Source organism: Plectropomus leopardus, unplaced genomic scaffold (assembly GCF_008729295.1).
Source record: "Plectropomus leopardus isolate mb unplaced genomic scaffold, YSFRI_Pleo_2.0 unplaced_scaffold1414, whole genome shotgun sequence".
Lineage (NCBI taxonomy): Eukaryota > Metazoa > Chordata > Actinopteri > Perciformes > Serranidae > Plectropomus > Plectropomus leopardus.
The window spans coordinates 1,917-13,619 of NW_024615102.1; the positions used below are offsets into that span (position 1 = coordinate 1,917).

The 11,703-nt window shown below is 36.9% G+C and overlaps 1 pseudogene; it reads left to right on the forward strand.

The window, feature by feature from the left end:
• The first annotated feature begins 204 nt into the window (after positions 1-204).
• Positions 205-8,882, forward strand: LOC121964125 (annotated as a pseudogene).
• The last annotated feature ends 2,821 nt before the right edge of the window (positions 8,883-11,703 follow it).

Here is an 11,703-nt window from a genome sequence, read left to right on the forward strand (position 1 = left end):
ATGAAATATATTACAATTAAAAAAAAAAAAAAAAAACAATAATTAAACTCAAAATTGAAACTGTAAAATTGAAAAAATAAAATAAAATAAATAAAATGTCATAGTATCTTCTGTCACACAAGCAAAGTGTTCAAAAAGGCATTAAAAATGTATTTCATCCACGTTTTTCATCGAAAGTGTCTGAAAATAACGTGAACGTGTCAGGTGGGTGTTTGTGGTGAGGAAAGGTTACCAGGAGCGAGAGGAGGCCATCCAGACCTCCGTCATCACCAAGCTCAAAGGCGTCGCGCTGACCAACAGCTCGGAGGCGGGCCTTCACCTGTGGAGCGCCGAGGATTACGTCATCCCTCCAAACGTGAGTCTGCGAAGACGAAAAACACGAAAAACACGAAAAACACGAGCTCAGTTTGCAGCTCAGCTGTCAGCAGAGATTAGGAGAGTCCATGCTCAGCCTCGGCATCTGTCCACGCTGATTCATCAATATTGAACTTCTCCAGAGTCTAATTAGTTTAACCTTTTGCTGTCTGGATGTAATTTTATTTATTTTGCAGGGTGAGCAGGTGTTCTTCATAGTGACAAATTATATCGAGACGCCCAATCAGAGGCTGGGCTTCTGTGCCGAGGTGAGTGAAATCTGGTTTTTGTTTCGAGCTATATTGAAAATAACTGCGACAGATTATCAGAAATTCATTTTTATATTGGCAGAGTTTTAAGGTGCCGGACGGTCGATGTCAGAGTGACGACGACTGCACGGAGGGGGAGCCTGTGATAGCAGGACACGGTGAGGATCACTCAGAAACACATCGTTTCTCTTTAGTCTTGATTTGCTGTCTGGACACAAATTTAACCTTTTAAAACTTAAGTCAATTTGGCTTGATTTCTGTCAAAAAAAGGAGGAACTTAAAGAGAAATGGCCCAAAAAATCAACAACAGACTAGTGAAAAGTTAGAAAAAAACAATTTGAAAATGAGTCAAAAAAACCAAAACAAACTAGAATGTAAACTGAAAAAAGTGCTACAAATAAAAAATAAAAAAAACGAAAAAAAAAAAAAAAAAACAAAAAAATGGAAATTAGCACAAAAAAGGAAAAGTTAAAAATAAATAAAATAAATAAATAAAGTGTGTTACAAAATATCACAAAAAATAGTATATTATGTCATGAAAAAGGTAATAAAAAGTCATGATATAATTGTCTTTTAAAAAAAGATAAAATAAAAATATTATATTATATTATATTATATTATATTATATTATATTATGGTATGCTTTAAATAATATTCAAAAAATAACAGTATAGTCAGTCATAGAAAATATAGAGTATTTCATAGAAACATAATAAAAGTCATAATATATTATGTCATTGAAAAAAATCATAAAAGTATATATTATGTCATAAAAATGTAATTAAAAAGTCATAGTATGCTGTTAGAAAAATAATAAAAATATGTCATATTACGGTATGCTTTAAATAATATTGAAAAATAACAGTAAAGTCAGTCGTAGAAAATATAAAAATAGACTATTTCATAGAAACATAATAAAAGTCATAATATATTATGCAACTGAAAAAATCATAAAAGGTTGTAGTATGTCATAAAAAAAAACAAAAAATGTGTAGTTAAAAAAAAGAAAATTGCCTGAAAAAGCATAAAAAATACAAAAAATTATCAAAACATTCGATAACGTACAAAATCACTTGAAAAAAGAAAGAAAATTAAAATTATCATCATCATCATCATCATTATTACTATTATTATTATTATAATTATTATTATCACTATTATTATCATCATCATCATCACCATCATTATTATTATTATTATTATTATTATTATTATTATCATGATCATTATTATCATCATCATCATCATTATTATTACTATTATTATTATTATTATTACTACTGTTATTACTATTATTATTATTATTATTATTTATTATTATTATTATTATTATTATTTTTATTATTGTTATTATTTATTATTATTATTATTATTATTATTATTATTATTATTATTATTATTATTATTATTATTATTATTATTATTATTTTTGGGTTATGCTTCAAAGGGTTAAGCTCGACCCAGCCAACATGTTTGCTCTCTCCATCAGGAATAAAGACCGGCCTGTGTCTGAACAGCACCGGGACGTGTGAGATTCACGCCTGGTGTCCCATCGAACACAGCACACGACCCACGTGAGCCCCTCCTCCTCTTTTTGAGTTTTTGGGAGACGCAGCGCTCCGTGCTGCCGCTCTGCCTCTGATCCCCTCACAGGCACCGAGAAATTTCACAGCTTCTATTTATTACTGACGCGGCCTGTCAGCTCCACTCGCTCTGTTTTCATTTCCCTCTTGTCCCCTCCAGAGAGCCCCTCCTGAGCCAGGCCGAAAACTTCACCGTCTACATCAAGAACTTCATCAGGTTCCCAAAGTTTGAATTCTCAAAGTAAGTGGTGCTGAGTGTGCTTTCAGACACGAGTGGAGAGCTGAAGGGACGTACGTGTCCCAGCGGCTGCTTTAAATAGCTTTAGGGTGCACAGAGCCTCTATTTATACCGGCCTGTGCATTGCAGCGAGTGAGACAGTCAAACAGTCATCTGAGACGTCCTTGACAGCAGGCCGGGCCGTGGACAGGTGTCCGATCAGACGGGGGTCGCCCAGCGGGGGGCCGAGCTGCTGCTGAGACAGATGCAGCGTCCGTCAGTCAGATCTGGGTCTCGTTACGCGGCAGCTCGTTACGTTTCCTCACCGAGCTCCGTGTGCTGAACGCAAACTGGCCGAGACTTAAATTCTCGTTTTTATGGGTGTCCTCGAAGTTACTGCAGCGGGAGACGTCTTACAGTGAGACACGTCCAGCATCCTCTGTGTCAGAGCCAGAGGACGAGGGCCGCTTCACATGCTCCGCAGCAGTAATATTTAACTGTGACTGGGGGCCACTTTTACAAAATGACGGGGGGCCAGGGGCCAGGGGCCAGTCACAGCAGCACAGTACGTGTTTCTAGGATTTCAGGACATTAGAAGATTTTAGGCAGTTTTTATTTTATTTTAGGACATTTCTTTGATTAAGACGTTCTTAGGATTTAAAGGATGTTTCTAGGAGGTTTTAGACATTTCTATTATTTTAGGACATTTCTAGGATTTTAGGACATTTCTAGGATTTAGGACATTTCTCGAATTTTAGGACATTTCTCGGATATTAGGACAGTTCAAGGATTTCAAGAAATTTCTAGGATTTTGGAACATTTCTCTAATTAAGACTTTCCTAGGATTTTATGATGTTTCTAGCATTTTAGGGCCTTTCTCAGATTTAAGGACATTTCCAGGATTTTAGGATTTTAGGGGCTTATCTGGGACCTCTGTCGGGGGTGTGGGGATCCTTCACCTGCACTTTGATAGAGTGATTTTGATTTTGAGTATCACAGATCTTTCTCCTGCGGCTCTTTGTGTTTGTCTTTTTCAGTTCAGACACAAGTTTTGAATTTTGCTGCATGAAAGAGGCGGTGAAAGTCGGAGCAGGAGCTCTGAGCGGTGACGGTGTCCAAGTTAAAGGTCGAAAGGTCAAATATGCAAATATGAGAAGTTGAGAGAATTCAGCGGCTCTGAACTGGCAGGACCAGGTGTCTCTGACTGTTTCCGCCTCTGCAGCACTTCTCTGCCACACGTGAAAACCTGATAACTCCAGTGGATTCTCATTTTGACGAAGGCTCACGTGATTTTCTCACGGTTTGGAAAACTGGCCCTTTCAGTGGAAAAACTCGACGATGCATGATGTTTAGTCTCGGGCGGATTATGAGAAAATGTGCTCCTTGACACTGAAATGTTAAAGGCCCAACCGGCTCGACGACAAAGGAGCAGACACAAAACCTCTCTCACACAGAGAGCTCGCTATAAAGCCGCCACGAAGTCCGTCTTTATGCCGCCTTTTGTTTGTTTTCCCAGAATGAAACTCTGGCGTCATGCTGCCAGCGTGACTTTAGACAGCATGCTGGTATCGCAGAAGCAAAGGACTCGTGACCTAATTTGTGACACGGCTTTGATGATGAATTAAAACTGAGTAGTTCACTCTGCAAATTAAAAAAAAAAGTGTAAAAATATGGTGGTAAACAAATATAAAACTAGGTATGATTATTATTTTGTATGAAATATTCAGAATCTTGTTATTGTTTTTTTTGTCCTCAGATGTTTTAGTTATTTATTTAAAAAAAACTTAAAAAATCCTACAAACGCCCTAAAATCCCAGAAAAATCCCCAAATTCCAGAAATGTCCTTAAATCCGAGAAAAAAAAAACTTTTCTCAGGTTTCAGAGATTGAAATGATAGTAAAAGGCATCTAAATGCAGGAATCTGAATTCAGCTAGATGTTAAAGGGTTAAAACCTGTAAAAAAAAACCCCAAAACAAAACGCTGCATTAACAGTTTTCACATTATAAAATCAGCGTTTTTGTGATGCAGCTCGTCACATAGGTGCTACTGACCACAGTGACGGAGGCGAAAACACAATGATTCTTATTTTCAGGTGATTATATACTGAAAAAAACTTATTTTATATTCAATATCTGCCAAAATATCCTTCTAAATCCTCAGAGGAAAGTTTAGGAAACTTGATCCTTTCAGAGGATAAATCAACATGATGTAAAAGTGAAAATAAGACGCCTGAAAAACGTACGTGTGCATCTACCTCATAGATCCAACGTCCTTGAAACGTCTGACGATGGCTACCTGAAAAGATGCAGCTACGACAGAGAGGAGCACCTGTACTGCCCCATCTTCCGCCTCGGAGATCTGGTCGGCTGGACGGGAAACAGCTTCCAGGATCTGGCTGTGAAGGTACGAAGTGTCTTTTCGTCTTATTTATCAGGAGCTTTGGCCAAAGCAGCAACTATTATTCCTGTAGTCCAAACCAAACACCGTTATTTCACACGTACTCACACACACACACACACTCACAAAAACCCCCCATCCCACCACTGTAAGCACATTCAAAACACACAGATATTAAAAAACACCCATAATAAAACACAACTTACCTACGAATATCCCGTGTGACATCTCAGAGTCTCTAGATTATATATTAAAAATAATCGTATGAGATTTCATTAGATTAGATGAGAGTTGTTCAGCCGAGCGGCCCCCAAACTATTTTCTAATTTACAATAAAAATAAAGTGATTCAAACTGGGAATTGTTTTTGTATTTTTAGTCCCCATAAGTGCATAAAAGCATCAAAATAGAGCTTATGTATCAAAAAAAGTGCCAGTGGAGGATCCCAGGACCCTGTCCTAAAATACTAAAATTTCCTAAAATCCTAGAAATGTCCTGAAATCCTGAAAACATCCAAAAATACTAGACATCCTGAAATCCTCAAAATTCATTCAACTTTTATTAAATCTCGAGGAATCATTAAGGGCCAGTCCTCATTTTTGATGATGAGTAAACAAAAAAACCCCAAAACCCACAAAGAGCACAAAAAAGACGAAGCACAAACAGTTAAAAAAACAGTTACATCTTAAAGTGTCTGGTAATCAGGGTTCATTAAAGGTCCTTTAAATGTCTTATTTTTTATTTTAAATTGGAGCCTCATTTATGTATTTCAGGATTTATAATAGCATTATTTTATTTATTTCCTAGTTAAATGTCTTGACTCATTTATTTATTGAAATATCTTGATTTTATATGAACATTTATTTTTATTTTTTATGGCTCATTTATTAAGTATTATTCATGGATTTTATTTCTATTATATGCATACTTATTTGAGTTATATTACATGTACATTAATTTGTACAATTTATTTTTATATATCTACATTTCTGATTACCTAATTTATTTATTTCAAGATTTATTTCAGAGCCATATTTATTTATTTCACAGGAATATTGATGTTTTTATTATACTTACATTTATTTTTATACACATTTAAGACATTTTATTTTTTATTTCTTTATTTAGTTATGTCAGGATTTATTTTATAGGCACTTTTTTAAAAAAAAAAATTATTTAGTCATACTGACTCATTTATATATTTATATTAATGCCTTTTTTATATTTCTTTAAGGATTTATTTCAGAGCCATATTTATTTATTTATTTCATAGACATATTCATTTATTGATATATATTAGATTTACATTTTTTTATACACATATTTAAGACATTTTTCTTATTTCTTCATTTAGTTATGTCAGGATTTATTTTATAGGTACTTTTTTTTTTTTAAATGTAGTCATAGTGACTCATTTATATATTTACATTAATTCCTTTTTTATATTTCTTTCAGGATTTATTTCAGAACCATATTTATTTATTTATTTAATAGGCATATTTATTTATTGATCTGTATTTTATTTAGATTTCTTTATACACATATTTAAGACATTTTGTTTTCTTCATTAGTTATGTCAGGATTTAGAGCCGTATTTATCTCTTTTGCTTTAACTGTAATATTGACTTAAGTGGAATCCCACAGAAATAAGCGCCTGTGTATAAAGTGCGATCGTTGGCCTGATTTTCACGCCGTGGCTGTTGGTGTGCGTCAGGGCGGCTCTGTGGGGATCCTCATCGAGTGGAACTGCGACCTGGACAAAGACTCCTCGCAGTGTAACCCCGAGTACAGCTTCACCCGTTTGGACCTGAACCTGAACAACTCGATTACATCCGGATACAACTTCAGGTGCGTCTCCTGTCCTCAGGTATTCACCAAGGATTTAAACGGAGCGCACTTCCTCCTCTGAGTTTTCCGTCTTTTAATGGTTTTTTAAACGTTTTCTCTCCCCTCTGCAGATACGCCCGCTACTTCAAGGACCCGAGTGGTGAAACCTTTCGCACTTTGTACAAAGTTTACGGGATTCGCTTCGATATAATGATCAATGGCCAGGTACGGCAGTCATGTGATCAGTTTTGCTTTTTCTGTCTGACGTCAGTGACTCCGGTTAGTCTCGAGTGAATTCCTCTTATTGTTTTGCAGGCTGGGAAATTCAATATTGTTCCTACGATTATTGCCATCGGTTCGGGTGTGGCCCTGCTGGGTGCAGTAAGTCATTTGTCAAAATATTATGCTGATGTGTCAGAGGGTAGTACTTTTACTTTGAGAATACCTCAGGGTGATTTATGAGAACAAAAATAATGATTCTCACTTGTTTCTTTCTTCAGGGCGCCTTTGCGTGTGACATGATCCTGCTGTACATGATGAACACCAGCTCTTTTTTACCGAGAGAGAGGAAGTTTGAAATCATCAACTTTAAGTATGACGAACTGTGTTTGCACTAACTTTAAAGGGACAGTTTTGATTTTTGTTTTTAAAGTGGGGTTATATGAGGTACTTATCAATATTCAGTGTGTTACCTACAGCAGATTTCAGTCGGCACGCTCCCAGTTTGGAGAAGCAGGCACCAGCAGCACCAGCAGCACCAGTACACCAGTACACCAGCACCAGTACACCAGTACACCAGTACACCTGTGTACAGCTGTGTACAGCTGTGTACAGCTGTGGACGAGGACAGCAGCAAAATCTATCTGAGCCACCTAAAAAACACCCATATCAGTTAAAGTACACACACAAATATACACATATACAGGTCAATGACCTGACATCTACTGCATCTTTTTAGTACTGAAGTTTAACTGCATGAAAAGATACCATATATATTTAGTACCTCTCCCATATGTATACTCACTTTACTTTAAAAAAAGTATTTGTAATTTTCTGGTACTTTAAATGTCAAAATATCACACAGTGCGACCGTCCTGCCATACGAACATGAGATCACTATTCAAACTAAAAATAAATGCAAATACTTTGTTTCTATACAGTTAATATTAGGGAGAGTTTGGGAAAGAAATGTTGAGCACGTTAAGGAAATGAATTAATTGTGAGATAAATCATAGCCGCATCAAAAATCCCTTGATTAAAATTTTTAAACAACATCCTTAACGTTTGAAAAACTGCAATAGATATTCTCATTTTTAGTGTTTTATGTCCACATATATATATATATATATATATATATATATATATATATATATGTTTAGGAGAGAGGCAGAGTGACATCTAATCAAACTGTCATACGAGATCCAGTCGACCGCCGCTGTTTCATGAGGTCCAGTCCACATTACGTCACCCACCAAAGGGAGCGTTTATTGGTCTGGCGTGCTGCAGTGCATTCTGGTAGTTGTAGGTTTTCTACCTCTTGAGCCAAAGCGTCCTTTTTTCTGTTTTCTCTGGTCCCGTAGCACCAATTTCAAAAGCATTTGCGTGTTTCTTCTGCAGAGAGAGAACTCTCTTTGATCAGTGAAATATTTCTTTAAGATCGTCATACAACCTCACTTCCAAAAATCCAAACTTTCCCTTTAACGATGGACGTTTTTTTTTTAAAATGGCCATTTCCCAAACTTCTGTCATCTCTCTCACACTGCGTGACAGGAAAGAACGGACCAAACCAAAAGACGGGAAGACGGGACACCGAGAGAGGAGAACCAGGAAACCAGCTGCAGACAAAGAAGCCGCCAACTCCACTAAAAAACCCGAGGACACCGAACCCGCTGAGGGGTCTCCTCCCGCTGCAGAGAGCCAGCCGCGCCTGTGGACAAACGGGGTCCCACCATCCCACGCAACACGGGACAGCGATACTCCGCCCTCATCTCTCCCCAGACCGCAGAGCCGAGGCACCACATCACCTTCTCCTCACACAACTAGCGGACAGAGCGACGCGAATCACCTGCAGTGATCTGCGAGAGGTGGAGCCAAAGAGTCGGACTGGTGTGTCATACGACCGCTGGCGTGCCGCCGGCCTGAGTGACGCCTGATACGTTGGTCCGGACAAACGTTGATGTTCCGCGATGTGCGAGTGGGCCGGGACGCTGATGTAGAGACACAGAAAGGTTTCAGAGGCCGGGGTCAGGGTCCAAAGAGGGGACGCATAATGATCTGAAGTACTGTAGCGACACGATTAAAGATGCTTCTGACAGTTTAAAGGGACAGTTCACCCAAAATCAAAACACTTTCCTCTGACCTGTTGTGTTATTTATCGACGTGGATTATTTACAGCAAAATAATCTGCAGACTTTTTTGTGAGCTTTGTGAGTTTCTTGTACAAAAAAAACCCAAAAAATGTTAATTTGCAAGAATACCATTTAATTCAAGCCTGTGAAAAGAGAGGAAATCCCAGATTTGGCTGGACTGTGATTATAATCTCTACAGCCGATATCTCCAACACTCACACCAAAACTACCTTTACTGAGAATCAACAACACTACAGCTAAAGGAAAAATGTGTATTTTTGATTTTGGGGTGAACTATGCCTTTAAATGAATTGCCAAATATTTGTCGATTATTGTTTTACGGATACAAATATTTAATGATCTCTTTGTTTCATGTCATAAAGTCAACACTTAATAGCTTTTTTGGCTGTTGATCAGACTAATCAAGCATCAATTCCAGTTTCAGTAATTATTGGCCTTAATTGTTTTTTTAAGAGTAATTTTTGCCATTTAAGGATTAATAATTGGATAAATCAAAGGACTGGATTAACCCTTTGAAACCTGGGAAAAGTGACTTGATTTTTTTTAAAAACGTGGGAAGAAGGAAATAAGCAACTCAGGATGAAATGACCCAAAATCAAACCCTAACCCAAAAACAACCCATAGGAAAGGGTGAAAAAAAAAAAAAAAATAATAATTTAAAATATGTAACATTATTTTAGAAATATAATCTTCAGGAAATCTTTCCCTAGCTTGTTTAAAAATCATTTTCTAAATCTAATCATTTCTTGCAATTTGCAGGACATTTATTGCCAGGCTGCTCATTGTCTTTTTCCTCGTGTCTTTAAAAGAAAATCAATTAGCTCCATTAGTTAAAAGACTTAAATACTTGTGGATTTGAAGGCAACACAAGAGCTGTTGTAAATTTGGTTTCAAAGGGTTAATTAAATTAAATTTAAAATGATTCCTGCTTAATCGTTTTTGCAAAAACCCTCTCTGAATGTTTTCTGTGAGCATGAATTCAAAGAGAAAATGTTTTAAAAACTGCCTTGGAAGCAACGTGTAAGAAGACGCGTGAACGGTCTTAACGTGTCGATGCATCGTGTATTTCTGCTGTGACATTAGTACGTGACTGTATGTTCATATTGGCCATTAAATGGCAACAACAACCTCGTTCAACATGTTATTCACGGTGAAGCTGGAGATCGCAGCCGTGACGAGTTCACTGCTGGCTGGTTGTTATTGAATTGTGCGAAAACGTTACGGTGCACGGACCCCTTTGCCACTATTACACCGCCTGTTAAAGTCCAGGAAAAGTGATAATTAAAATGTGTTCTGTGTTTGTCACATCCCAGAAAAATGTGTTATTAAACACCTGATCAAACCTGAAATTACCCAAAAAATCACCAAGTATGTAAAAGAAGGTCCCAAAACGACTGTTTTTTCACCATTTTCCTGTTTTGGAGCTATACTCAGCATAACCCCGCCCCCGACAGTGTAGCAGTACAAAACGAGAAGCATCATTAGCGTCCTGCGATTGGGCGTGGCCTCTGGGGACACGCCCCCAGCGTTTCAGATCAGAGAATACTGTGCATTTTTCACGGTTTTTTGGGACCTTCTTTTACATACTTGGTGATTTTTTGGGTAATTTCAGGTTTGATCAGGTGTTTAATAACACATTTTTCTGGGATGTGACAAACACAGAACACATTTTAATTATCACTTTTCCTGGACTTTAACAGGCGGTGTAATAGTGGCAAAGGGGTCCGTGCACCGTAACGTTTTCGCACAATTCAATAACAACCAGCCAGCAGTGAACTCGTCACGGCTGCGATCTCCAGCTTCACCGTGAATAACATGTTGAACGAGGTTGTTGTTGCCATTTAATGGCCAATATGAACATACAGTCACGTACTAATGTCACAGCAGAAATACACGATGCATCGACACGTTAAGACCGTTCACGCGTCTTCTTACACGTTGCTTCCAAGTGCAGTTTTTAAAACATTTTCTCTTTGAATTCATGCTCACAGAAAACATTCAGAGAGGGTTTTTGCAAAAACGATTAAGCAGGAATCATTTTAAATTTAATTTTAATTAACCCTTTGAAACCAAATTTAAACAGCTCTTGTGTTGCCTTCAGACGCCGTCACAAGTATTTAAGTCTTTTAACTAATGGAGCTAATGATTTTCTTTTAAAGACACGAGGAAAAAGACAATGAGCAGCCTGGCAATAAATGTCCTGCAAATTGCAAGAAATGATTAGATTTAGAAAATGATTTTTAAACAAGCTAGGGAAAGATTTCCTGAAGATTATATTTCTAAAATAATGTTACATATTTTAAATTATTATTTTTTTTTTTTTTTTCACCCTTTCCTATGGGTTGTTTTTGGGTTAGGGTTTGATTTTGGGTCATTTCGTCCTGAGTTGCTTATTTCCTTCTTCCCACGTTTTTAAAAAAAATCAAGTCACTTTTTCCAGGTTTCAAAGGGTTAATCCAGTCCTTTGATTTATCCAATTATTAATCCTTAAATGGCAAAAATTACTCTTAAAAAAACAATTAAGGCCAATAATTACTGAAACTGGAATTGATGCTTGATTAGTCTGATCAACAGCCAAAAAAGCTATTAAGTGTTGACTTTATGACATGAAACAAAGAGATCATTAAATATTTGTATCCGTAAAACAATAATCGACAAATATTTGGCAATTCATTTAAAGGCATAGT